At 33.0% G+C, this 27,620-nt stretch overlaps 1 long non-coding RNA gene across 1 annotated transcript in view; it reads right to left on the reverse strand.

The window, feature by feature from the left end:
- Positions 1–1,415: 1,415 nt before the first annotated feature.
- LOC129016614 (uncharacterized) overlaps positions 1,416–27,620 on the reverse strand; it is a 57,935-nt gene continuing 31,730 nt past the window's right edge. Inside the window, exon 3 of the long non-coding RNA XR_008494909.1 lies at positions 1,416–1,639. This is a non-coding gene — a long non-coding RNA (uncharacterized LOC129016614). The remainder of the gene's footprint in view (positions 1,640–27,620) is intronic.

Below are 27,620 nucleotides of genomic sequence, written 5' to 3' on the forward strand. Positions count from 1 at the left end.
TTTGTATTTATAGTAGAGACGGGATTTCACCTTGTTGACCAGGATGGTCTCAATCCTGTGATCTGCCCACCTCGGCCTCCCAAAGTGCTGGGATTACAGGTGTGAACCACTGCACCAGGCCTATATTTTTTAATCCACTATGACAATATCTGTCTTTCAACTGAATGTAAATGCGTCTAATGTAATTATTAAAATGTTTGAGTTTAAATCTCTTATCTTCCTGGTTGGTTTCCATTTGTCCCATCTCTCTCTTTGTTTTTGGTCTCTTCAAGAGAACAATTTGAAATAATTTTTTTTTTATTATTCAATTTTGTCTCCACTATTTATTTGTTTTACATCATTTTTTTGTAATTTCTCTAAGATTTACTCTCTACATCTTTAACTTATCACATTCCACAATCAAATAATAATACTCTACTTCACATACATTCTAGGAATCTTTTTTTTTTTTCTTGATTTTGAGAGTTATTTATGTATTTTAGACTCAAGACCTTTCTTAGATATGTAATTTCTAAATATTTTCTTCCTGTCTGTAATTTTTCTTTTTTTTTTTTATGATGTCTTTTTTTTTTTTTTTTTTTTTTCTTTTATTATTATTTATTATTATTAAACTTTAGGTTTTATGGTACATGTGCGCAATGTGCAGGTAAGTTACATATGTATACATGTGCCATGCTGGTGCGCTGCACCCACCAACTCGTCATCTAGCATTAGGTATATCTCCCAGTGCTATCCCTCCCCCCTCCCCCCACCCCACAACAGTCCCCAGAGTGTGATGTTCCCCTTCCTGTGTCCATGTGTTCTCATTGTTCAATTCCCACCTATGAGTGAGAATATGCGGTGTTTGGTTTTTTGTTCTTGCGATAGTTTACTGAGAATGATGATTTCCAATTTCATCCATGTCCCTACAAAGGACGTGAACTCATCATTTTTTATGGCTGCATAGTATTCCATGGTGTATATGTGCCACATTTTCTTAATCCAGTCTATCATTGTTGGACATTTGGGTTGGTTCCAAGTCTTTGCTATTGTGAATAATGCCGCAATAAACATACGTGTGCATGTGTCTTTATAGCAGCATGATTCATAGTCCTTTGGGTATATACCCAGTAATGGGATGGCTGGGTCGAATGGAATTTCTAGTTCTAGATCCCTGAGGAATCGCCACACTGACTTCCACAAGGGTTGAATTAGTTTACAGTCCCACCAACAGTCATTCTAGGAATCTTAACAACAGTCTTTTGCTACTCCTTTTCTCCATATTGTAAACTCCTCAATACATTGTTACTAGTTTTGATTTAAAAAGTCAATTATTACTTAATGTTTTCAAAACTAAGAAAAATAAACTTCTTTTATACTTACCTACATTTTTATAATATCAAATGTCCTCAATTCCTTTGTGGAAATCCACATTTCCAATTGATACCATATTCCTTCATTTAACCACTTATTGTAGTTTTAATTTGCTACCAACAAAGTCTCTCGGTTTTTTAATATAAAACTGTCTTTTGTTTTGTTTTGTTTTGGTGCTCAGTTTTGAAAGATTTTTATTTTGCTGAGTACAAAACTCCATGTTGATAGAAGTGGAGGGAGAATCATGTAGGATAAGATGACCAGAGAAGCCTGCCAGTAATCAACACTGTGGAGAAATAGAAAGGGTGAACAAAGATAACAGGATTTATCAATTAAAACATCATTCATGCTCCACAGGACATTGGCTCTGTATTCTTCAGAATTAAGGAGAAAATATAGATAGTAGCTGTAGCTTATTTTTGAAAGAAGATTGGTATTAAAATAGGAGGAAGAATAATAGACTGATAGGATAGGATAGGATAGGATAGAATTTAAACATGCACACACAAAACGAGAGCTAGTTGATATAAAAAGTTTCAGAATCAAGTAGAGAGAATTGAATTTTGCAATATTAGTTTTCTTTTGCTGTGTAACAAATTCTCACAGATGTAGCAAGTAAAAAAATCATTCCCCATTTGTTAACACCTTTCTATAGGTCAGAAGTCTGGAATAATGTGGTGGGGCTCCTTGCTCAGAGTATCACAAAGCTGGAATCAAGATTTCAGCTGGACTGACTTCTTATCTTCAGGGTCTAGGGCACAAACAGCCTCCAAGCCCGTTCCCGTTCTTGGCTGAATTCAGTTCCTTCCGGGTGATGTCCTCATTTCCTTGTTGGTTATTAGCCAGGGCCTGGTCCAGTTTCCAAGAGGCCACTGCACTTCTGGCCATGTGTCCTCCTCCATCTTTAAGCAAGCAATGGTGCTTTGAATCTCTGAAATGCTCTTTTGCAACTATCTGGAGGAACCTCTCTGCTTTTAAAGTAGTTATGAGATGAAGTCAGGCCCACAAGGATACTCTTAATGTCAATTGATTAAAACCTAAGACTTTTAATTATATCAGCAAAACCCCTTCACAGAGATACCTAGATTAGTGTTTGATTGAATAACTGAGAGAAAATGTGTGTACACCAGGGACCAGGAATCTTGGGATTTCAGGGGATGGTGTATTAGAACTCTGCCTACTACACAGTACAAAAGGACCTGACCTAGTTAAAAATAGAGAAAGGGAGAAAGGTATTTCTTTCTCTACTTTGTATGAGACAAGATATGTGATATTTTATTGCATAAAGAATAATGAAACATTAGGGATACTTTATGAAGAAAAGGAGGAAAGTTGATAAATTTAAACCACATGGAAAAATCAGCTGAATATTAGAAAGACGGGTAAAATTGATACTTTTAGGACTCTACCATAGAGTAGGTAATCAACATAAGTTAGCATAGGAGCCCAGACTTCTCTGAAGACCTTTTGGAACCTGGCAAAGATGTAGCTATGAAGAAATTAGAGATTTACAATAGAGAACATTCAAGCAATTAAGGGATCCTTAGCTGTTAGAGAAGTTATAGTGAATGGCTGAATATGTAGTTTAGAGTGATAAGTTGGTCAAGAGAAGACAGAAAAGCTCTGAAGTACAGGAAATTGTAGTGTTAAAAATAGGAAATATTATAAATCATAATGAAGAGAAAATAGTAAGTTCAGATATTAGAAAGTAATACATGATAAAAAGCTAGAATGCTGATCTTGAATTTAGATCTAGAATCAAAACATTAAAAATACATTTCTTTTCATCAGATGATACAAGTTGATTGTAATGACAAAACATGACTATATGATGATGTGTGGCTAGAGAAAAGGAACATTATAATATAATAATGGACATAATACATAATATAACATAATAATGTACATGAGTGAGGAATTCTGAAGCCAGATGTATTAGTCAGGGTTCTCTGGAGGGACAGAACTACTATATCTCCTATTATATGTATATAGGAGGAGCTGAGAAGCAAGGACAGCCAGTCTGAGTCCCAAAACTGAAGAGCTTGGAGTCTGATGTTTGAAGGCAGGAAACATCCAGAATGGGAGAAAGATGTAGGCTTGTTTTTCTGCCTGCTTTATATTCTAGCTGCACTGGCAGCTGATTAGATGGTGCCCACCCAGATTAAGGGTGGGTCTGCCTTTCCTAGCCCACTGACTCAAATGTTAATCTCTTTCGGAAACACCCTTACAGACACACCCAGGATCAATACATTGCATCCTTCAATCCAATCAAGTTGACACTCAGTATTAACCATCACATTAGGATAATAGCTTTTATTTTTTATATTTTTAATGTGGTTTTGTTTTAATCTTTATCCTCCTTATATATGCACATGCAAAGCTAGAAGAGTCAAGTAGTTTTTCCTTATAACAAAATAGAGAATTCATTGTGCCCTCTCTCTCTAATTTGCCTGTCTATAGAGGCAACTATTTGCAACTTTTTAGCTGATTTTTTTTGGCATTTACGTCCATACTTCAAATATCAGAATTATATTGTTATGTCTTGACATTTTGTTCAATTCTTAAGTATTCTCTACTTATTTTCTCCTATAAAGAAATGAGGTTTAGCACTTTTTTACTCTCATACACTCAGCTCTTGCCACAAATGTATACCTCTTTTCTTTTTCTCTCTGCATCTCTCTCTCTTTCTCTTTTTCTCTCTCGCTTTCACGCGCGCACACACACACACACACACACTCACACTCTCACACTCAATCTTCCCCATGTTATCAATATAGTTATAAGTTTGATTACATCCATGTTTACACAATTATGTGTATGTAAATGCTATTCTAAGCTATTTTGCATACTAAAACTATTTCTCCTTTCTTAATCAAATTTTTCACCCTCTGGAGTTAAAAATTACCTGATTTTTGCGTGCTTTTTTATCATGTACTTAACACTAAGTCAAATCTAAGCTCTTCACCAATTGTCTAAATCTCGTTTTAAAATGCAACATTTAATGGATAAAATATATCTTTTGAAGACATCTCTTCTGAGGACTTCTAACCCGCCCCATTCTGGACTGATTTTCCTTTATGCCTGCTATACATCTATCTTCGTGGAATTTTCATGTTGCCATGACCCAAAAGATGCTCTTTACTTTTTCCTATATTTTCTATATTCCATGCTTCCATCTTTGTTGGTACATAACCTTATTTTAATGAAGGACATTTAGGGTAGTTTCTTGATAAAATTACCTAGTAGATTATTTTACAAACATTGAACATCTCTACCATAGTACTGATTTATGATTTGGCTGAGTATCAAACCCTAGGTTTTAAATAATTTTCCGTTAAAATCTTGTAGACAATGCTTCATTGTCTGTAGCTTCCAGTGTTGTTCATAAACAGCCTGAAGCCTTTCTAACTCCTGAGACTTTTCATGTGATTCATTTTTGTTCCCTCCCTGGAAGTCATAAAATCTTATCTTTTCCCTCAGGGTTCTACAGTTTCATGTTGATGTACCTTGATATGGGTCCATTTTGCTGAGTCTATTTTGCTGAGCACAGAGTGGGGCTTTTACTCTCACAAGCCAAGTCCTTCAATTGTAAGAAATATTCTCAGTTATTTAGTTGATAGTTTTCTCTCTTCAGTTTTTATTATTCTCTCTCTTTCTGGCACTTCTGTTTCTTGGATGTTATACTTCCTTTAGTTTTTCTTTCATTTTCTTATATTCTTTTCACTTAATTTTCCTTTCTTCTTTTTTAATTTTATATTTCTGTGCTTTGAAGGAGATTTTCTCAACTTTATATTTGGATATTGCAATAGAATTTTTTAAAATTTTGCTGAATCCTTTTTAAATAAAAATGTCTTATTTCATGCACAGTCCCAATTTCCAAAATTTCTTATTTTTTCTCCATATATTTTGATCCTTTTTTTTTTTTTAACTTGGAAGTTCACAGATGGCTGGTGATCCTTGGATGTCTGCTAATATTTAAAAGTAGGGCATTTAAAAGTTGCCTTCGAATATTGAGCCCCCAAATGAAACTTGTAACTGTAATCTTCACTATAGGTTATGTCACTGTCTTAAAAAAGACTGTATTTATGTTTTTTCTCTTGGCTAAGTAGATTCTCCATATAATGATCTTTCAATAGCTTAGAGGTTATAATCTTGGCTGCTGTCATTCTGGAAGATATGTTGGGGAGAGAGCTAGGGGATCAATATTCAGTATTATAAATGTTAATTTAATTATCCTATGTTCAACAGAATACCCTACCTTCAAATGTCTCCCAGATTAGAAACCTTCTATCTTGCCCACCTCCAGTCTTTTTTTGGTACAAAATTAAATAAATCCTTTGGAGGTATGCAATGATTGAGAAGACCTGAGGTTCTAATTGTTTCTTTGTTCTTTTTTAAATTGCTTTTTTACTCATTGATTTTATTGAGGAATCACAGGCATGCAATAAATCCCTTCTATTGAAAATATACAACCCAATAAATTTTGATAGTATATTTGCTCATGACCACACAACCGCAATCAATATACAGAATATATCCATCACCCACAAAATATTCCTCACATCCCTTGCAGTCAATTCTTACTTTAGTCCTTACCCCAGGCAACTACTATAGACAATTTTGCAATTTATATAAATGTAATACAGCTTGTAATCTTTTGTGTCTTGCTTCTTTCAGAATAATGATTTTGATACTTATCCATGTTGTTGTGTTTACAATGATTTGCTTCTTTTATTACTGAGTATTATTCTATGATATAAATGAACATCCTTTATTTTATTCATTTAACTATAAATGGACTCTTGAGGTGTTTCTAATTTTTGACCATTTCAAATGAAGCTGTTGTGAACATTTTTGTATAAATATTTGTGTGGACATATGCTTTTGTTTCCATTCCATAAATACTAGATGTATAAGATTACATTTCTAAGAAACTATCAGGTTTTCAAAGTGATTGGACCATTTTATAGGTACTCCACATCCTTGTCAGCACTTGTTATTATCCATGTTTATAATTTTAGCCATCCTAATGGGTGTATGGTTTTAACTGTTGCTTAAAGTTTCCAGCTACTCATCCTTGTTTTAATCCACCTTGCCCTCATTTCCATCAGAAAACTGGCACTACAAATTTTTAATTTTTTAACAGTATTCTGTAGTATAGATAAGGTTGTTTCTTGGATTTTTGCCATGAGTTAAGAGTTCAGTCTTTCCCAGATTGCTAAATCAGCTACTATCTGTTCATATGCTTTCTGTCCTCCAAAGTACAGTTGTGATGGTATCTACTCTACTTATCTTTGTCCTATATGTGTTCACATTCAAAAATCCCCTTATTTTTATCTTAGTGGGATTCTTGACGGGAATATAAGAAACAGGTTGTATTTAATTCATCATCTTCATCCCTCTGGTATTTAACAGGTATATTTAACATTTAAAATTGTTATCAGAGCACAGACAAGGTTAGAGGTAAAACAATTAATTAGATGTTAAGATAAATACTATGCAAATACTTAAAGAAATGATGATGTAATGCAATTAATGAGAGAAATGATGGTGTAAGATACATAAGGTATATATTCAAAAAGGTGTATATATTAAAAGGGAGTCCTTTTTAAAAATTATTATTATGTTGGCATGATAGTTTGACAGGGCTTTGAGGAAAAATAAGGGGTTAATATGTCCTATTTTTCAGAGATCTGGGGGAAGTAGTAGGAGAATAAATTTGTTGGAAAGAGATATAGAAAATATAAGGTACCTCACTAAAGTAGGAGAAGGACTACACTTACATTGAGGCATTTTGATTTTGTTTTAAACATTGAGTGCGTTGTTGCAATAACAGCTCCTCAAGGTGTCATATTTGATATGAAATATACATTCAGATATTTTTGGGGGTCTCATTCAAAGTTTTCATGGAATAGAAAAATAAAATTTAAATAATTTGGATGATCTTGTTCACCATTCTATGCTTTCAATGTATTATCTTGAATGAGTGACATCAAAGATATACATTTTGTTATCACATTATTCTTTGATGTGTCACATTATTTGTCAGTGTATTGCCACACTGGAATTTGAGTGTTACAGGAACCGTGTTTTCTTATACAATAGAATTATTAATGGAAAAATTCAATTACTTTAACATATGGTTCAATAGGAATATTAATGAAAAAATTCAATTACTTTAACATACTGTTCAATTAAAGGAAGAGCTATATTCCATCACTAAAGGAAAATAACAAATAATACTTTTTTCTACAACATGATCTCCTCTAAAGCGTTTTTGAAACATAATTCTGAACTATCATTTATCTGGAGAAGTATAACCAGAATGAAGATATCCTAGAAAAAAAGTGTAATAGAGAAAAGTTTAAAAGACTTAGGATTGTTGAACCTTGAATAAATATTTAGGATGAGTGTAATAAATCTATTAGATTACTTTACTCCAAAGGTTCTTATGTGAAAGCTGAGATAGATATATTCAGTGTACATACAGATAATAAATAATCTTTTTATAGGATGTAATATTCTGAATTGGGAGGGATGCTGATTATTGGAGCTCTTTCTAACTCTCGAAGAGCTTACTGGTTAAGCTCATAGCATTATAGTCACATTCAGAACAAAGTATCTAGTCTGCAAGCTTAATCATACAGCATAAATGCTGGCCTTTGAAAGGTCAGTTAAGCTACCTGCGTTTGAGAATGGCTATTTGAAGAAAAATATCAATAAATCAAGGAAGCAGAAATGTAAGATATATGATACAATTTTCTGATAGTTAAACTTGCTAGCTGTCAATGTTTAGTCCTTCATATATTTTTAAATATCTATGATTAGAAATTAAGCTAAACAAGCCTAAATTATATTTTACATTTGATATGTGGAAAAACCCATCGCAGTTTTGAAGTAACATTATATAGAAAGGGTTAAATTCTAAGCTATTTATGTACAAGGCTAATTCTTACCAGGTATTTACTGATGTAAAGCTAGGGTGATATAGCTTAATCTTACATTCAGTTAAACCATATCACAAACTAGAAAGATTAAAGTGCATTGGGTAGCCACTTCTTATAATGGTCTCCAAAGAAACTACTATAGATAAACCAAGCTAAGATTTTAAAATATGCCCTTGATAAACAACCTAGCATTCACTTTTATCTGCTTTATCAAAGTTGCTGTTTTAAAAAGGGGGGAAAAACCCTAGTTTCTTTTTTTAACAAATGTCCAAATGCGACTGAAGAAGTTGGTAGGAACATTTTAAAGTTAATTTTTTTAACCTTTTACAGAAAGTTCCGAGTGGCAAGATGCAGTCAATATATCCAACTAAGGATTTTTAACTACTGTTAAATAATACAGTTTTTGCTTCTGTGTTTTTAATGGCTTTAAATTTATTTTCCAGTGTTTAGGCAATAAATATATAATTTAAATGATAATTATGTTTCTGTAAAACTAGATGGCAAAAATAATCAAGAGTGGTGGGAAATACAATAAATCAAGCCATCAAATTGACATGGTATAATGTGAAGAGTTGCGTGAGACAAAGCAATATCTTCTTTGGGAGAAATTTTGAATGGAGCAGTTAAGACATGTGGTCTTACCTAGACAATAGGTCAAATAAACTAGCTACAGTCTTCCTTGTTTGTAAAAATAATGACATACATCAGCAGTAGACCAGCAGTAAGAGTTTCCTGTTTTCCTTTCAAACTGTTGACTGTTAAAAACACACCTGTAATATAGCTTGCTATTTCTGCATTCACTTGTTGTCCATTGAATTTAATACATTAAAATTTCCCAGTTATGAATAATGATGAAACACTCTAACATTTTAGTTCAGAAAATGATTCAGGGATTGATACATATATTTCATTGTTGGTTCTGCCCTTAGTCTATGCAGCTATCAGATTTATGTTGCTTCCATAATGGAGACCATTCTGCAACCCGAAGATCATTCACCTAATAAAATTCGTGTTGCTACTCACCAAATACTATAACTAGATAAGCATGCACTAAGCCACCCAGCACCCAGATGAATTAAATTTATGTTGCACTATTTGTAAAAATTAAATCACAGCTTTTTAGTGATCTATGAAATTCTACATTTGAGAGCATTTCTGAAATGCTATACCAAGGCTTGAAATATTTACATACTAAAGAATCTATTTCAACCCCAGAACAAAATGATTAACATGTTACATGGAAATAAAGAGGTAGCAATGGAACTTTATAATACAGACAGCGCCTGAAAATTTATTCTTTTTTAGACCAAATTAAGTGGTGAGCACCTATATAATTTTTTTTTTCTTGATTCACTTTAAGGCAAAAAAAAAATCTAACTTAATTTAAAGCTACTTGTTTATAGCAAATAGCATATCTATTAAAGTGCTATTCTGAGTTTCATATAGATCTGTTATCTGTATCCTGTAACATGACAACTCAGTATAAACATACCTTCAAAATGCAGTCCAAGTGTACAAAGATTATTCACCTGATCACGGCTGAAGTAGAGGTGGTTATGTAATGATTTGGCTGCAAAAGTAGCCAAAGGCATTTTTAAGAATGCAACTAGTCAAATGCTCCTGTAAACTTTTAGAAAGACAAGAATGTTGAAATTATTAATTAAAATGAAAATGTCAAGCTTATGTGTTTATATAAATGTTTGAAATAATTTTATTGTCTTAATAGTTCATGCATCTTGTTTAAAATGTTTTTGTTTTATTGAACAAATGTTCAGGGATTTCTTTTTTAGTTGATGAAACATATAATCTTTTTGGAAATTAATTTTGAGAAATACCCTATGTGTTAGCCAGTTTTATGATCTTGAAGAAATCATTTCACCTTAGGATTTGAGGGAAGCTTACTTTTCCCATCCACTAACTGAGGAGATTGGACAGATGATTTCTAAGTCTTTCCAAATATTACATAAGCTTGGATTCGCAAAGTGCATATAACATTTAATTTAAAAAGGTAGTGTTTGTTAGGAAAAACTCAAACTGAATGATGATTAAGTTTCATTTTATCAAGGACTATTCAAGGATGCAGAAACATCGAGAAGAGTGGAATGGAGGAGACGCTGATTAAAAAATAAAGACATTACCTCATCACTTTTTCAAAACCGAAACCCTTCACCACCAAAAATATCATGAAGACTGAAATTGAAAATCTAAACATAAACTGAAACAACAGCATAGCAACAGAAGATAATATGCTTTCTATTTCAGAAAAAAATGATTATTTAAAGAAAAATCAATATACTCTCTAGAATAGATGTATAAATAATTTACCATTCTAAATATAATGGATTATATTCTCTAGAGTGTTTGTAAATACAGCTATCACTCATTATAAATGAACATAAGCTGCAGAAAATTGAAACTCAAAAAACTAAAAAAAGGAACTAATGTGTTTTAAATCATGTGAAATCATGAAATCAAGAAATTTTAAAGATGTAGTACATTATATGCTAGAGCATAGTACTCCTTAGTGAAATAGTCAATAGTCAAATATTCTAAGCCCACTGCATAACAGAGTAGTATCTGTAATAGAGGACTGAGAGAGAGAGAGAGAGAGAGAGAGAAAAAAAAAAACTTCTTAAGATCAAGGAGTATCCAGTGATGGATGGCATGCGTGTGATCCCATGGATGGAAAAGAGACATTTGAAATGCCAGTGTTAGAAAAGATGGTATGTGTTTTAAGAAATGCTTTTAAGTGTGGCAATTTTAGCAAAGAAAAAAATTGAGTTATTACTGTAGGATCTACACATAGTAGGATAAGAATTTTTATTATTTTATCATAAAATATTTAACTTTTTCATTACAGTTTTCAAATAGGGTTTGAGAAAATTATTTTTTCCTGTGTTTATTAGTTAGCCTTCTCCATAAAAATAATTATAGCTTTAACAAGTTCGTTGGACTAAACACACAAAAACACTGCAAAATCTGCAAAAAATAGTCTAAGTCAAATTTCTCTTGGAAATAAATTGGTTGTTTCCATGTGGAGAATTCCAGAAAGTGTGCAGCATATGGTGAACAGATTCTATAATTTGGATTGAAAGACCTTCAGTGCAATACATATTAAAAGATCATAGAATTGTAATATGTACAATTTCATCAGAGTCCTTAATTTAGGTTGATTCTCACCCTCTATACCTCTCTCTCCTCCTACTACTGATCACCCAACCAATGGTGGATATTAGGAGGCCATGACAAGTGACATAATTTATAAACAGGCACAAGTGTTTCAGTGTGACCTAACTAAAGCCATTTGCTGATAAACTACTTGGTACTGGGGAAAAGTGACTTGTGAATTACTGCTCAGGGGAAGACTTTCTGTTCACATACATTTAACATAGCCCACTGCTATGTTAGCTTTTGCATTATTGTCTCCAAAATATGACAAAAGCATATTTAGAGGAGTCCCCATCTTCAGCCAATTTTCAGTGTAGCCTCCATTTTCCAAGCTTACATAGACATTACCTATTAAAATAACTTCAAGCACACATATATCTTAAAAAGCCATTTTCCCTGAGGCTGTACTATGATGATCAACAGAAATTGCCTTGTTAGGAAAGACAATTTTATCAGTGTATTTTGAGTCATTCTGCCTAAATGAAAATTACATTGAGCAAAATATCCACTAAAATTGTATATTTTACATTGTTATGACAAGAACTTAAAATATTTCACCTAAACTCTTAGTGAAGTGCTTCAAAACAAATGTCATTAGATATTTTTCTCACTTTCAGTTTTAAATAGACAGATGATTTTCTATGTAATGTTTTAATATTTAAGATATGATGTTTACATAGATTGCTAATAAAATACCCATCAAGTACTTACTGGTTCTTTGAAGAGAGAGAGAAAAAAAAGAGGACTTAGTGTTCTTTCTTTTAAGTAGTAAAGTTAAATATAACCCCAACAGAAAGTCTGGGAACACCTAACATAAGCTAAGGTTTTTATTTACACCCCCTTTCCAAAGAACAGCAATACATCAGTCTTTTACAAATAATCTATTTATTCATTTAAAAATATATTCTGAGTACCCTCTATGTGCCAGGGATTTTTTTTCTCATTTCAATTTCAAGCTTCTCATCAAGTATTTTAATATTCGTGCCTATTTTACCAGGATTTAAAATTTTACTATCTTAAGTATTCTCGTTATTATACTGTTTATAACAAATATACTTTTATAAGCTAAATGTGTAATCAAAAGAATCAGAAGACTCTGCTGTTAAAATTTAATCATTTTTCTTGTTAAGCTCCTATAATATCTCTCATAAAAGATACTTCTTCTGTTCTGAAATCCTCACTACATACAATTCTTATTTTCATTGTAAAAAAAAATTTCTCAGCTTTTACCTCCAATTAACTGTTCAACTTACTACAATCTTACTTTCCCACTTTTCCACTGAAACTTCTCTTAATGTCATCAATAGCTACCATTTTGCCAAATGCTAAGGACTTTACTCTGTCTTTATCTTTAAAGTTTCAGCAGCCTTTAACAAAGGAGATCCCGTGTCTTTTCTGAAATACTTCTGTCTGTTGGCTTCCAAGATGCCAATATCTTCTGTTTCTTTCTTTCGTCACTAGATACTCCTGCTCCTCACTTTTGCCTCTCTTCTTCTACCCACAACCTACATGTTAGAGTAACTTAGAGCCAAGTGCCAGGCCCCCTCCTCCTTTCTGGCTATGCCATTTCCTGGATGATCTCATCTAGTAGGCTGGCTAAAATAATACTTATATCAGTGGATCTCATTCCTATTGGATCTAAGGCCTTCTGTTATATAAAATATTTTATTACACTGCCATCTTTACTATCCCCACATAAAATTAACAAATACTGTAAATGATCAGAAAAATTTACAAATACTGTAAATGATTAGAAAAAAAGTCAACATAGCAGCCTAACTCAAAGATAAAGAAAAAATAAAAGGAAATTAATTTACAATAACATAATATGATTTAACATGTAAATTTTTAGAAATGTCTTTATTAGCAGACATACCCATAGGTAATGTTTGTACCTATTTATAATGAATTTATAAGTGAGACAATCAAAAGCCATTATATACAAGAAGCAAATAAATATAAAAAAGTGCAGAGAGGTAGAAATGGGCTTGAGAATAAAATCTAGTTTAGAATGTTATAATAAATACAATTCAATTGTATATGGGAAGAAAATAACTATAATGGGAATAAGAAAAGTGGCCAAGATAAATTTCAGACTGTTAAAGTGGAACCAATAAGAAAGTTTGATATTCTATTGAGGAACTTTTTTCTTAGTACCAAAATAATTCCTATGTTATTGCATGGTATGAAGTAGTGATAAAGTATCTCAAAATTTCAAACATACCTTCTCTCTTAAAATTCTACCACAAATGGAAGCCTACATTTAGTCTCTAGTACTTAAGGAGACACAGGACTCTACTTCAATGGGCAACAGGGACTAGAGTATAGATAGAAAGAGAAGCAGAAATATAAGAGGATATAGAGAAGTTGTGTTACACCTCTGGGGACAGAACGCCTGAGAAACAATAGGCAGCCCCAAAACATGGAAATATAACATTTGCATGTTATTTTCACTTTAGTCATTTCTTATCTTAGCAGTGATATATCTTTTTAAAGTTTTATTAATGACATGCCTTAATACATCTGCACTATTTTAATTAACATTTGGTTCTGAGTCTGTTGCAAGGGGTTTCATCTGTTACATCAGGGCTACATTACACCACTAAAACTACTGATTTTTAATAGCTGCATTACAGCACTGAAATGCGTTAATATATGGTTGGAAATACAAGAATACATCAAGTACGAGACAGATAAACAGAGTACACAAATTTATTTCATGATTTGAAGACAATATATTTGCTTTCCTTCTCCTTAACTAGCTTTTTTATAAGTTATTGGGCTTCTTATGTAACTGCTTGCGGAATAAAAAAGAATTATCGTGCAATTAACTACTACCAATTTATCTTTACAAGGTATTCAGTTGGAGAGAACATTGAAATGTTGTGTAGGACATGGGCCAATAATTTGTTTTTCCAAATTGTCGCACACCATAGCTGGTCATCTAGCATTCCCAGCCACTGACAGCCAAATGTCAATAGAACCCCCCAAATCATTGTGACATCTAAGTAATGCCCACATACAATTTCCAAACATTCCAGGATGGCAATGCGATATTCACGATGAACCACAGATCTCTATGTGGACAACCTTGTGCCCAAACCAGACTCATATCCAACTGCCTACTTGACAAATACCTAGTTATTTTATTTGATAATTTCCTTTTCATACCCCCAACATCTAAACTGCAACACATCCTATTCACTTTATTTCCAACAGATATTTTAAATACATTCAATTCTTTCTATTTCCACTATCACTTCTCTAGTCCAAGTCTTGATTAGTTCTCCCTTCGACCGATGTGGTAGTCTACTAATTGTTTTTTAGTAGTCCATCGTTTATCCTTATTTCAAATACAACCACCAGTATAAACATTTTAAGACATACATCAGATCATACTACTCCTTCATGTAAATCCTTCAATGAATTCCTAATGCGCTAGATTAAATCTTAAGTTTTCCTATGGTTTGTAAGGCTTTTGATGACTCCATTCTATTTCCTTGATTTCAGTACATGAATTCTTCCTTTGCTCATTCTGTTTCAGGTACACTGGCCCACTTTCTGTTGTTTCATGCAAACTGTTTTTACACCAGGGTATCATTTTCTTTTCCAAGAATGCCCATTACCACAGTTTCTATTTGGTGTGCTCATTTTAATTCTACTGGTCTCAGTCCAAATGTTACCTTCTCTGACATGTTTTCCCTAATCATACCATCTAATTGGATTCTCTTGATTATTTGATATCTTTCTTTCCAAGTGTTCATTATATTGTCATTGTGTACTCTTGTGTTTCCATGCTTTTTATTTTTCTTTCATACCAGAAAACATGTTCCACAAAAGCAGGAAACTTATCTCTCTTGTGCTTCACCATATCCCCAGATTTTAGCAAATGGCAGAGCATCAATAAAAATGTGTTAAATTAATAAAACATTTAAAAACTCCATCTATAAATCATATAGCAAAAAGTATTCTAAATTCTCCAAAGTATGGTGTGTTTTAAATTTGTTTGATTAAAGCTTTAAAAGATAAAACCATTTCTTTCTTCTAATGTTGATACTGAGAAGAAAACTAAAGTTGGCAAATACTTTTTGGATTGACATTATGATCTTTTAGTGATGTATAAATCAGGCAGTAAGTTGGCTCAGAGATAACTCAAGGGTCCTACCTGTACATTGTCTCCTAATAATATAACTTCCATTTTGCCTACCAGGAATTATAATTCTATGAAAGACTGATTGCTAATTTATCAAACAAGGCCTTGAAATGGGGAAAGAAGAGTGGAAGTAAGTACTTTCCAATGAAATCTAGTATCTTTCCTAACTTGAACCACAGACTACAACTCTACTTATGCCTCAGGCATCATGAAGTAAATGAGAGAAGAAGAGTGTAAGAAATGTATAGGGGGAGTGTGGCAAATCAGAAAGGAAAGGCAATGATATGTGAATTTATACATTGAACAGACATGGGGAAAAGATTTAATATAACCAACAAATTTGAAACACTTAAAAATGACTTCAATCACATTGTCAACACTTTTTAAAAATTTTATTTTATTTTAATTTTTAAATGGATTTTATTTTTCAAAACAGTTTTAGAATTACAGCAAACTTTTGCAGAAAATGCACAGTTCCTGTATACCCTCAGCACATATGCATGGTCTCTCCCACTATTAACGTCTTGCACTAGAGCAGTACATTTGTTACCATCAATGAGCCTACATTCACACATCATTATTACCCAATGTCATTATGTTAGGGTTCACTGCTGGTATTGTACATTCTATTGGTTTTAACGTATATATAACAGTATGTATGCATCCACCATTATAGTATTATACGGAATAATTTCACTGACCTAAAAATTCTTTGTACTCCACCTATTCATCCTTCCCTCTACCCTAATTTCTGACTACTGTTGATCCTTTCACTGTTTACATAACTTTGCCTTTTTCAGAATGTCATGTAGCTGGAATTATATAGTACACAGCCTTTTCAGATTAGCTTCTTTATCTTGGTAATATGCATTTAATGTTCCTCTGTGTATTTTTAGATGACTTCATATGTCTTTTTAGCACTGAACAATATTCCACTGTCTGAATCATAGGATATTTATCCATTGACCTCCTGAAGGGCATCTTGCTTCCTTCCAACTTTTGGCAATTATGAATAAAGCTTCTATAAGCATCCATATACAGGTTTTTATGTGGACATACATTTTCAGTTCATTTGGGTAAATACCAAGGAGCATGATTGCTGGGTCATATGGTAAGAGTGTGTTGAGTTTTGTAAGAAACTCCCAAACTGTCTTCTAAAATGACTGTACCATTTTGTACTCTCACCAGCAATCAATGCCTGTTGCTTCATGTCCTCACCAATATTTGGTGTTATCAGTGTTTAGGATTTTTGCCATTCCAATTCTATTAGATGTGTATAATATCTCATTGTTGTTTTAATTTGAAAATTACTGATGATATATGATGTTGAGCATCTTTTCATGTGCTTATTTTCCATGTGTATATTTTCTTTGTTGAGGTGTCTGTTCAGGTTTTTTTGCCCATTTTTTAATCTAGCTGTTCATTTTTGATTGTTGCATTTTGAGATTTATTTGTATATTTTAGATAACCATCTTTTATTAGGAAAAAAAGTCAATGTTTCTTTTGGATATGTCTTTTGCAAATATTTTCTCCCAAACTGTAACAAATCTTCTCATTCTCTTGACAATGTCTTCTGGAGAACAGAAAATTTTAATTTCAGTGAAGTCCAGCTTATCAATTATTTCTTTCATGGATTCTGATTTTTATATTGTATCTGTAAAGTCATTGCTATACCCAACGTCCTGTAGATTTTCTCCTGTTATATTCTAAAAGTTTCATAGTTTTGAATTTTACATTTAGTTGTATGATCCACTTTGAGTTAATTTTTATGAAGGGTGTAAGGTCTTTGTCTAGATTTAATTATTTCTGTGTAGATGTCCAATTGTTGGACACCATTTGTTGAACAGATTATTTTTTCTCCATTATGTTGCTTTTGCTCCTTTGTTGAAGGTCAGTTGACTATATAAATATGAGTCTGTTTCTGGGCTTTTTATTCTGTTCCATTGATCTATTTGTCTATTTTTCCGTCAATATCACACTGCTTTGATTATAATGGCTTTTTAGTAAGTCTTGGAGTTGGGTAGTGTCAGTCCTCCAACTTTGTTCTTCTCCTTCAATATTGTGTTGGCTGTTCTGGGTCTTTTCTGTCTCCATATCAACTTTAGTAACCAATGTTTTTTTTTTTTTTTAAACCCACACCTTCAGATCTTGTGACACTAGATGTATGTATGTCAACATACATTACATATGTATATGATGGACATACTCTCAAAATTACTGGGAAATAGGTTTTAATCAATGGTATTTATTTTAAACATCAAGACAAATGACTTCTGAGTGGAAGTGCTCAATAAATACAAAACTATTATCATCAATGCCATCATCATTATTATTAAGAGCGGCAATCTTTTCCACAGAGATTGGTAACTCTTGTTAAGTGACTTGCCCAATATCAGAGCTGGCAAGTGTTTAAGAGGATTCAAATCCAAGTTGACTGACTTCAAGCTTAGTGTTTTTTCCACTCCTGCATGCTATGAATGTTGAGGCAATAAATGCACTCTTACATCATTTTCCCAATTTTTTAACCAGATAAAACTTCTATGACACCTTGTAGAAAACAGTAGAAAATAGACTTTGCAATTAACTGAAACCCAGCTCCTAAGGGTGACATTATTTAGCCCTATCCTTTCCCAAGTGTATAGAACTTTTTATCCTGCAGAAAAATTAAAGAAAGTATGGCCTAAATAATATTATCATCTCGTTGGGATATTATTTCCATGGGATTTTCTCAACATTTGGGGGTTTTCAATAGAGAGTTAGACTGACGTACTAGAGGAAAGGATCATAGATTTTGGTCCCAGACTTTTTTTATTTTTTTTGGAAATTCACTTGATTATTCTGAGACTCCAATAAAATACTGGAGGTGAAAATTCTCTCAAAACTGTAAAGTACAAGTGTACAAGTATACTACATTATAATTATCCACATGTCATTTTCTAAATTATAACTGTATAATATTTGAAACCAAATAGCCTATCAATAGTTGATTAATGAATGAATGTGATAAATTCTTAATAATTCATAACTTTAAAAATAGTTATTATTTTTAATGTTATGTAAATAGATGAGCCATTTAAACTATTAAAATACAAAGTGATAAAATGGTTTTTCTTTAGGGAAATTAATAACTAATTTGTAATTGTTTTATATTAAGTAAACTATAAATTTATTTTATATTATGTAATAGAAGCTATTTTCATTTCATTGCTTATATTTATAAAAGGTTACTATTTTAAGTATTTATAGTATGCTTAATGTGTATATCTAATGCATTAATTTTTGTATTAAGATAATTTCAGAGTAACAGGATAATAAAACAATGCAATAGAATTTATCTAAGAGAGATGTTTAGGTTTTTACTAGAGTATCAAGTGTTAACAGTCTTTCTTCAACTGTAGGAAAACACTTGTATAAATGAACACTACTTAATATAGTCCTTTTCTTCTATATTGAGTTATGTTTCAGTTAAAACTTAAAAGTTGGTATAACTGAAAGAAGAAAAAGGAAATAAATACATTTCAAACTAATTTAAAAAATTATTTGAATCATTTTTCATATTAAAATATCTTATTATTTTTACAGACCAAATTATAATATGTGGGAGATGTAGAAATCTATTGGGAAAAATAATACATGTTAAAATAAAGCATAAGATAAAATTCCTGCACATGAACCATACCATTTTGGAATAAAGCTATGCAATTTACAAGGTACCCTTTATAAAGGCAGATGTATATTAAGCAAATGTTGAGTTGATTTGTTTGCAGGTGACATTCTACCTAATTGTCTTCTGGCTGTCCAGATGCCTAGAAAACTTTCAATACAACCTGTACTTTTTTTTCCCATAGGTTATTGGGGTACAGGTGGTGTCTGGTTACATGAGTAAGTTCTTTAGTGGTGATTTGTGAGATTTGGGTGCACCCATCACCCAAGCAGTACCACTGCACCCTATTTGTAGTCTTTTATCCCTCACCCCCTCCCCACCATTCCCCCAAAGTCTTCAGAGTCCATTGTATTATTCTTATGCCCTTGCGTCCTCATAGCTTAGTACTTCTCAAAGTCCCACTATCACCATGTCCTGATCAAAGAAAGGATGAGAACACTGAGCCATAAACAAACAAACAAACAAAAAACCCTCACTGTTGGCTTTGCTTGTCTTGGAGATTTCAAGGGCCTACAGAAGGCAGTGGTGAGAAATTTGGCTGTTACTCTAACCCATAAGAATGCCCCCAGAAGACACAATTTTCCTTCCATGGGGGAAAAAAAAAAAAAAGAAAAAAGAATTCAAAGAGAAATACTAGAAGTTGGGGGAGGGTTTGCGCTAGAATGGAAGGGAATAAAGAACTGTTTTTGAGTGGGAGTTGATGCTCCTACTCCAGCTGCTGGTTTCTAATCAGGAAAATACCCAGTATGCTTTTACTCCTTAAGTAACCCAAGAAGTATGCAGCTCTTGGGAGGAAACACATGTATCCACATGCAGATACTCATATTTATGATTAATTATATTTACATTTATAATTAAATATAAATACATTACTTTAAGTTATTTTTCCCTCACTATTAACCTGTGGAGAACTTCCTTCCAATAATTTCTATAACTCTAATTTCCATCTCCTTCCTAAAGACTCAGGACCAATGTTTACTTTGCTGGGAAAGTAAAAAATTTTTTTTTTTACTTTGATTTTGCTGAGAAAAATCAGTTATTGTCTGACAATAGACAGTTTGTAGATATTTTTCTAGTTACTCTTTCCTCTCCTTTTTCTTTCTAAGTTTGGTAGTGACAAATAAATATTAACAAAATAAACTCCTTAACAGCATGAAGATTTAGTAGTTATTATAAAAGCAGAGTTCTACCTGGGAGTGTTGCCAATTGCAGCAGAGAATGTGCTCACCAGTGTTTCTCTTCTTTCTGGGCACACTGCAGGACTCATTTCTCAGAGTCTTTGCAGGTAAGTGAGCCAATGGAGTATGAGTAGAAATGATGTTCCCCATTTCCAGACCTGACTTTTAGACCCACTCATGCTGTGTTTCATACTCTCTTTCTTTGATCATTTACTCAGCCAGGTGCAGAGGATTCCACTGAGAACTTTGAGGCTTTAGGAGAGACATATGAAAGAAGCCTGGGCCCCTGAATAGCAGTGCACAGAGAGCCTTTTACCCCAGTTACCTTCATTGGACTCTGAGAGGAGCAAGAAATAGATCTTTATTGTGTTAAATCAAGATGCTTAACTAGTACAGAAATTCAGAAAGAACTAATGGTTGTCATGATCCCGGTAGTTTGGGTCTCTGCCCCGCCTTAGCAAAAGAACATTCTGGTATATAAGAAATTGAGATTTCCACATAAAGCACAGCCTTTCTCCCTATGGCATGCAGACATGGACTGCAAAAGATGTATGCAGCTGTCTTCAGGCTCTCTCTTGAAGTCCAAGTCATTTATTACCATCAGTTCCAGAACAATCATTTTCCAAATCTAGAAATCAGGACACATAATTAGATAACTCACAATTCAGAGAATGTGTCTATTCCTTCGGTCAAACTTCTTGTTTTATCACTTATTCATTTATACTTTTTAAATACCTTTTGAGTCATGTTATGTGCTAGATACTGTACTAAGTGGTAGAGGATACAATGAAGCACAGGCTGTAGCACCCAGCATAGTATTCTACAGACTGTAGGCACTCAACAAATAATTTCATTAGAAAACTAATAGGAAGTTAATTCAGTAAGACATGAGAAACACAGGGGTTGCTCCCCACCCCCCTTGATGTAGAAAGGACACCTTGACACAAGAAATGCAGAAAAAACTTCCTGTAGTCAGTACTCTCTATGTAAATGCTTTCTTATGATGTGACACACTTTCTGGGATTGAGTGACACCAGAGATATGCAACCAGCCAATGTGTAGCTAACGTGATCTTGCCATCTCTGATTAACCACTGGATACATACACGTGCATGCGCACACGCACACGCACACACACACACACACACTCCTAAATGATTAATTGTAAATTGGTTAATTGAAGCTCTCTAGGGTGTTTTCCTTCCTGATATTAACAACATAGTCAACTTGTCCATCCTAATCATTTTGTCTTTGAAAGAAAAATTGATTTTTAAATCTCTAAAAGTTACAAAATTATTAGGTTATAAACTTTAATTTTATTATTACAAAGTATTTTTTATTACAAATCATACAAGACTAAAATTCCCTGATGATGTTTCTAATATTAGATGATGAGATGTCTAAACAATATTTCATTGAATTTTAATATCTAGGAGGCAACAATTACCAAGCTTGTGACAAGGATAGAGAATGCATTCTAAGCAAAGCTCAAAAATAAGAAGATGCTACTGCATTTTTTTAACAGGAGCATTTAAATTCCTAATTTTCATCCTTCAAAAAAAGAGTTAATCCTTTTTGTAAGCATTTTGCACAATACAACTATAGAATATTTATAAAGTCTTTGAAGAAATCTAGCTAAAATATACATATTTGGGCATTTTCCCTTTGACATATATATGTACATATATTTAATGTTATATATATACACATATATATTTGCATATATGTACATATATGCACATGTATTTAATGTTATATATACATATATGCACATATATTTATTGGTGTAAATATTGCAGAAACCACACTATGAAATTTGAATACAGTGTTTAAAATTTATTTGTATGTGCATTTTTGATATCCCCAAAATAATCAAACCACTTAATAATACATTCTAAATATGATATCTATACAATACATTTTTCTGCATAGATAAAGATAATTTTGGCAAATATTAACTTAGGCATATGTATGCAAAGGCCAACCTAACTTTTTCACATTATCTCATTCCTCCACAAATATACAAATGCTCAGCAGTGTTTATAGTTACTGCCATGAAGTATTTTTGTATCTTCAAGAGTGCCTTTGGGTTTTTGTCTGTAGGGAGGCTTTGATTGCCAAAAGTAGTTTCATCAACAGTGGAAATTAAAAGTAACCTTCAAGATCCTTTTAGACATGAGTAGGCTTTCTGGGGACAACTCTGTAGGAAAACTACTGAAAAAGATAGGCTATTCACCAGACACTGAGCTGAATAATTTAAGTGTGGTGAGCTCAATCTCCTTTCATACTGTTTTCTCATTGAACATTGATTGAAATGTCATTAAAAATAATGAATGACTAAATATATGTTACCCAAATTATTTCAATGCCTATTATCTAAAATGATCAAATGATTTTCATAATGGATGCCATTGTGAAAGACTCAGTTTTTTGCTCTTGCCTGTTCTTGCCGTTCCTGTTGTGATAACTCAAGGCACATTCATCAGACTCCATGTGAACTGGCTGGAGTGACAGTTGGTGAATCAGCAGTTGGCCAAATGATGAACTAGAGCATAGTCTGTCATTCACATGTTTCTCTAGTGAGGACTAATCTTATCCCAGGAATGATGTAAACTTTTCTAATGTTATTATCAAGGGTTGAATTGAGCATTCAGGAAATGCTCCACATGCTATAATTTGGTCTTCTGAAAATTAGGTTCCAATCTTTGTGTAATTCATCTTTAAATATTTTGGCAACAAACAAAATGTCTTTTTCAAATCCTTTTCTTTTTCTCCTCTGAAAATCATTTATCGGCCTATATAAACCAGAAATACTGGCATGATTTGGTCCAAGCATACTATTTCAGTGCTTGTCTCTATGGTGGCATATTTCAATGATGTCAGTAGATTTCCAGGACTTTATATTAGTGTTCACTTCATCCCTGCAGATGATCCATCAATTTTATTTTCTAATGACGTACCTGCAATGGCACTCTTTCTTACAGTATATGTCTCTAAGTACAGAATTCCTTCTAGCTCAGTGCTCTCATCTTGTGTTACCAAAAATGTAATTTTGAATGCTTTGGCTAACAAATGAAAATTGAACTTAGTATGGCAATCTATTTAAAGAAAACTCATTATGTATTTCATTTTGCCCCTGTAGCTTAACAAACTGGAAAATTTGAAGTAGCATCATGATCATTGTCACCAAAAGCAATAACAGCAGCATAACCACAATTTACATTAAAATGCCTAAGAGATATTTATGATTTGTACTGGACCTTATCAGTTAGAATCATATCTGTTGAATTCTTGATAGAAATCTACTTACAGTGTATTTATTTGTGTATTCTGGGATGTAGTAGACTCAAAATTAGTTACTACAATCTCAGACCACGTGGTGTATCTCCTCTCAAAAGCAAAATCATATTTTCTATCTCTACCAGTAGATAAAGATTTATTCATATCTCAATGAAACCTAAAAGGTTATTTATAATAAATGGAAACATTATGAACAAATGCCGTACAATGTTTGGAATAGAAAGGGTCTTATTTGAAATGATATTTTTATTTAAAATACCTTTTTTACAAATGTTAACAATTTGTGGAATTAATATGCTAAAATTATGTGAAGAGTTTGCCCCATTCAAAATGTAACTCAATCATGGAATAGCATGCAAACCCTAACTAAATGTAAAAGAGAGACAGATTTAGGACTTTAATAATATAACATTGCAAAAATAAAAGTTTTTAATAAATGTTAGTAAGACAAGTGAGTTAAAAGAAACAAATGTGTATACTTATGCTACTATATGCTGCCATAAAAATGTGTTTTTGCTCATAGTGGCAATTATTTATTGATCTTTTAGAACTATCAGATAAATTGCATAGATGTTCTTATTTAACTGGAGATATAAATATATTTGACTGGGCCTTGCTCTGTTGCCCAGGCTGGAGTACGGCAGTGTGATCATAACACACTGTAGATCAAACTCCTGGGCTCAAGGGATCCTGTCACCTCATCTTCCTGAGTACCTAGGACTACAGGTGCCTAATACCACACTGGGCTAGTTAATTTTTTTTTTTTTTTTTTTTTTTCCCGTAGAAATGAGGTCTTACTCTGTTGCCCATGCTGGTCTCAAAGTCCTGCCCTCAAGTGATCCTCCCACCTCAGCCTCCCAAAGTGCTAGGATTACAGGCATAAACCACTGTGCTGGCCTTATTGTATGTATTTTATTATTATTATTATTATTTAGAGACAGGGTCTCACTCTGATGTCTAGGCTGGAATGCAATGGTGCAATCATAGCTTACTGTAACCTCAAACTCTTCGGCTGAGGCAATCCTCCTGCCTCAGCCTCCTACATAGCTGGGACCACAGGCATGTGCCACCATGATCAACTAATCGGCCAAAATATTTTGTATTTAGTACTTTAACTTCATTTTCAAAACTTAAAAGACAGCTCTTCAGTGATGTTCATAAAGTTCTCTAACTTCTGAGAGGCGATAAGTGGCTGAGTTTGGATACCAACTACGGTCTTCTGGGTAGGTAAAGACTGTACCTTCTAGTAAGCTTGCTCTGCTGCATAACTTAAAATCAATCAACTCAAATAATAGGAATCTTATGGAGTGTTTTTTGTTTGAGCTCGTGATCCACCTGCCTCAGCCCCCCAAAATGCTGGGATTACAGGCGTGAGCCACCGTGCCCGGCATTTTGTTTGATTTTTAAAATCAACTTTCCTATTAAATACTTGTAAAATAACCATGGGTTGGCAGGGAAACAGAGAACAATATTTTCTTCAAATGAGAGCAAATAGGTAGGATAGTCCATCTGCAAATTATTTTCTAAAATTAGATTTTAATAAATAAAAATTGAAAATAAAAACAGTCAAAACTTAAAATTTTAGTCCAGTGGACAAGTTTCAAGACTAGTTCAGCCTCAACTTTAGAAAGGAAGTGACTATTTCAGATAATCTCTTCATTATCATCATTGTCATTCAGATTCCAAGAAAAGAGCCAATTGATCAAATAAATGGAATGGAAAAGTTAATTTATATACTTTTACACATCTCAAGTATTAAACACTTAAAATACTTCTCATAGAGAATAAGGTGTTCATAGGGCAAACTAAACAGGTGATTTAAAAACAACTTGATATATCTCTTTTGATAAGGATTCTGGGTATTCTTTTGAATGTGATCTTTGTTTAATCCTAATAGTTGTTATATGGTAATCCAGAGTTCTGAAATGTTATGTACTTGTTTTTTTCTCTCTCTTTTTTAACATTTTCAACTTTTATTTTAGATTAAATTCGCATATGCAGATTTGTTACATGGGTATACTACACCCAGTTAGTGAGCATAACACCTGATAGGTTGCTTTTCCTCCCATGCCGCCTCCCTACTTCTCTCCCTAGTAGTCTGCAGTGTCAATTGTTCCCATGTGTATGTTCCTGTGGGCTTAATGTTTAGCTAATGTTTAGCTCCCACTAACAATGTGAGAACATTGATTTTCTGTTCCTGCCTTAATTCACTTAGGATTATGGCTTCCAGGTTCTTCCATGTTGCTGCAAAGGGCATGATTTCTTTCCTTTTTATTGCTGTGCAATATTCCATAGTGTGTATGTATATTTTTTTAATCCAGTCCACTATTGATGGGCACCTAGTTTGAGTTTGTGGTCTTTGCTATTGTGAACAGTGCCGTGATGATGATCTTTTGGGTTTAATGATCTATATACCCAGAGATGGTATTGCTGGGTCAGAGTGTTCCCTTTTTTCTGCAGCCTTGTCAGTATATGTTGTTTTTTGACTTTCTGATAATAGCCATTCTGACTGGTGTGAGTCGATATTTATTTAATTGTGATTTTGATTTGTATTTCTCTGATGATCATGAGCATTTTTTCCTATTTGTTGGCCACTTGTATGTGTTTTTTTTGAGAAATGTCTGTTCATGATCTTTTCCATTTTAAAAATCAGATCTTTTTTTGCTTGTTGATGTGTTTAAGTTCCTTATACATTCTGGATGTTAGATCTTTGTTGGATGCATAGTTTGTAGACATTTTCCCCCATTCTTTTTTTTTAAATTTTCCCCCATTCTGTAGGTTGTCTGTTTATTCTGTTGATGGTTTCTTTGCTGTAGAGAAGCTATTTAATTTAATTATGTTCACTTGTCAATTTTTGTCTTAGTTGCAATTGCTTTTGGGGACTTAGCCAAAAATCCTTTGCCAAGGCTGATGTTGAAAAGGGTATTTCCTAGGTTTTCTTCTATGGGTTTTATAGTTTGAGGTCTTATACTTAAATCTTTATTTCATCTTGCATTAATTTTGGTATATGGTGAAAGGTAAAGGTACAGTTTCATTGTTGTGCATATGGCTAGCCAGTTATCCAAGCACCATTTATTGAACAGGAAGCCCTTTCTCCATTGCTTGTTTTTGTCAGCCTTTGTAATGGTTGTAGGTGCGCAGCTTTATTTATTATTAATGAGTTTTCTATTCTGTTCTATGGTCTGTGTGTATATTTTTGTACCACTACCATGCTGTTTTGGTTACTGCATGCTTGAAAGTATAGTTTCAAGTCAGAGAATGATGCTGCTGGCTTTGCTCTTATTTGATTAGGATTGCTTTGGCTATTTGGACTTTTTTTTTTTAGTTCCATATGAATTTCAGAATAGTTTTCTGTAATTCTGTGAATAATGACATTGGTAGTTTTATATGATTAGTGTTGAATCTATAAATTGTTTTGGGCAGTATGGCTATTTTAACAATTGATTTTTCCTTTCGATGAGCATGGAATGTTTTCCATTTATTTGTGTTGTCTCTGATTTCTTTCAGCAGTGTTTTGTAGTCTCCTTGTAGACATCTTTCACCTCCTTAGTTATCTGTATTCCTGAGTATTTTATATTTTTTTGTGTGGCTATTATAAATGGAATTGGGTTCTTGATTTGACTAACAGCCTGGACATTATTGGTGTATAGAAATGCTACTGACATTTATACACTGCTTTTGCATCTTGAACCTTTCTAAAATCATTTATTGCCCTAGTAGCCTTTTGATGGAGTATTTAGAGTTTTTGAAATATGGAATAATATTGTCAGCAAAGGGATAGTTTGACTTCCTGTCTTTCTATTTGGATGCCTTTTGTTTCTTTCTCTTGCCTGATTACTCTGGCTAGGAATTCCAGTA

The sequence above is a fragment of the Pongo pygmaeus genome, chromosome 1 (genome assembly GCF_028885625.2).
Source record: "Pongo pygmaeus isolate AG05252 chromosome 1, NHGRI_mPonPyg2-v2.0_pri, whole genome shotgun sequence".
In the NCBI taxonomy this organism is placed as follows: Eukaryota; Metazoa; Chordata; class Mammalia; order Primates; family Hominidae; genus Pongo; species Pongo pygmaeus.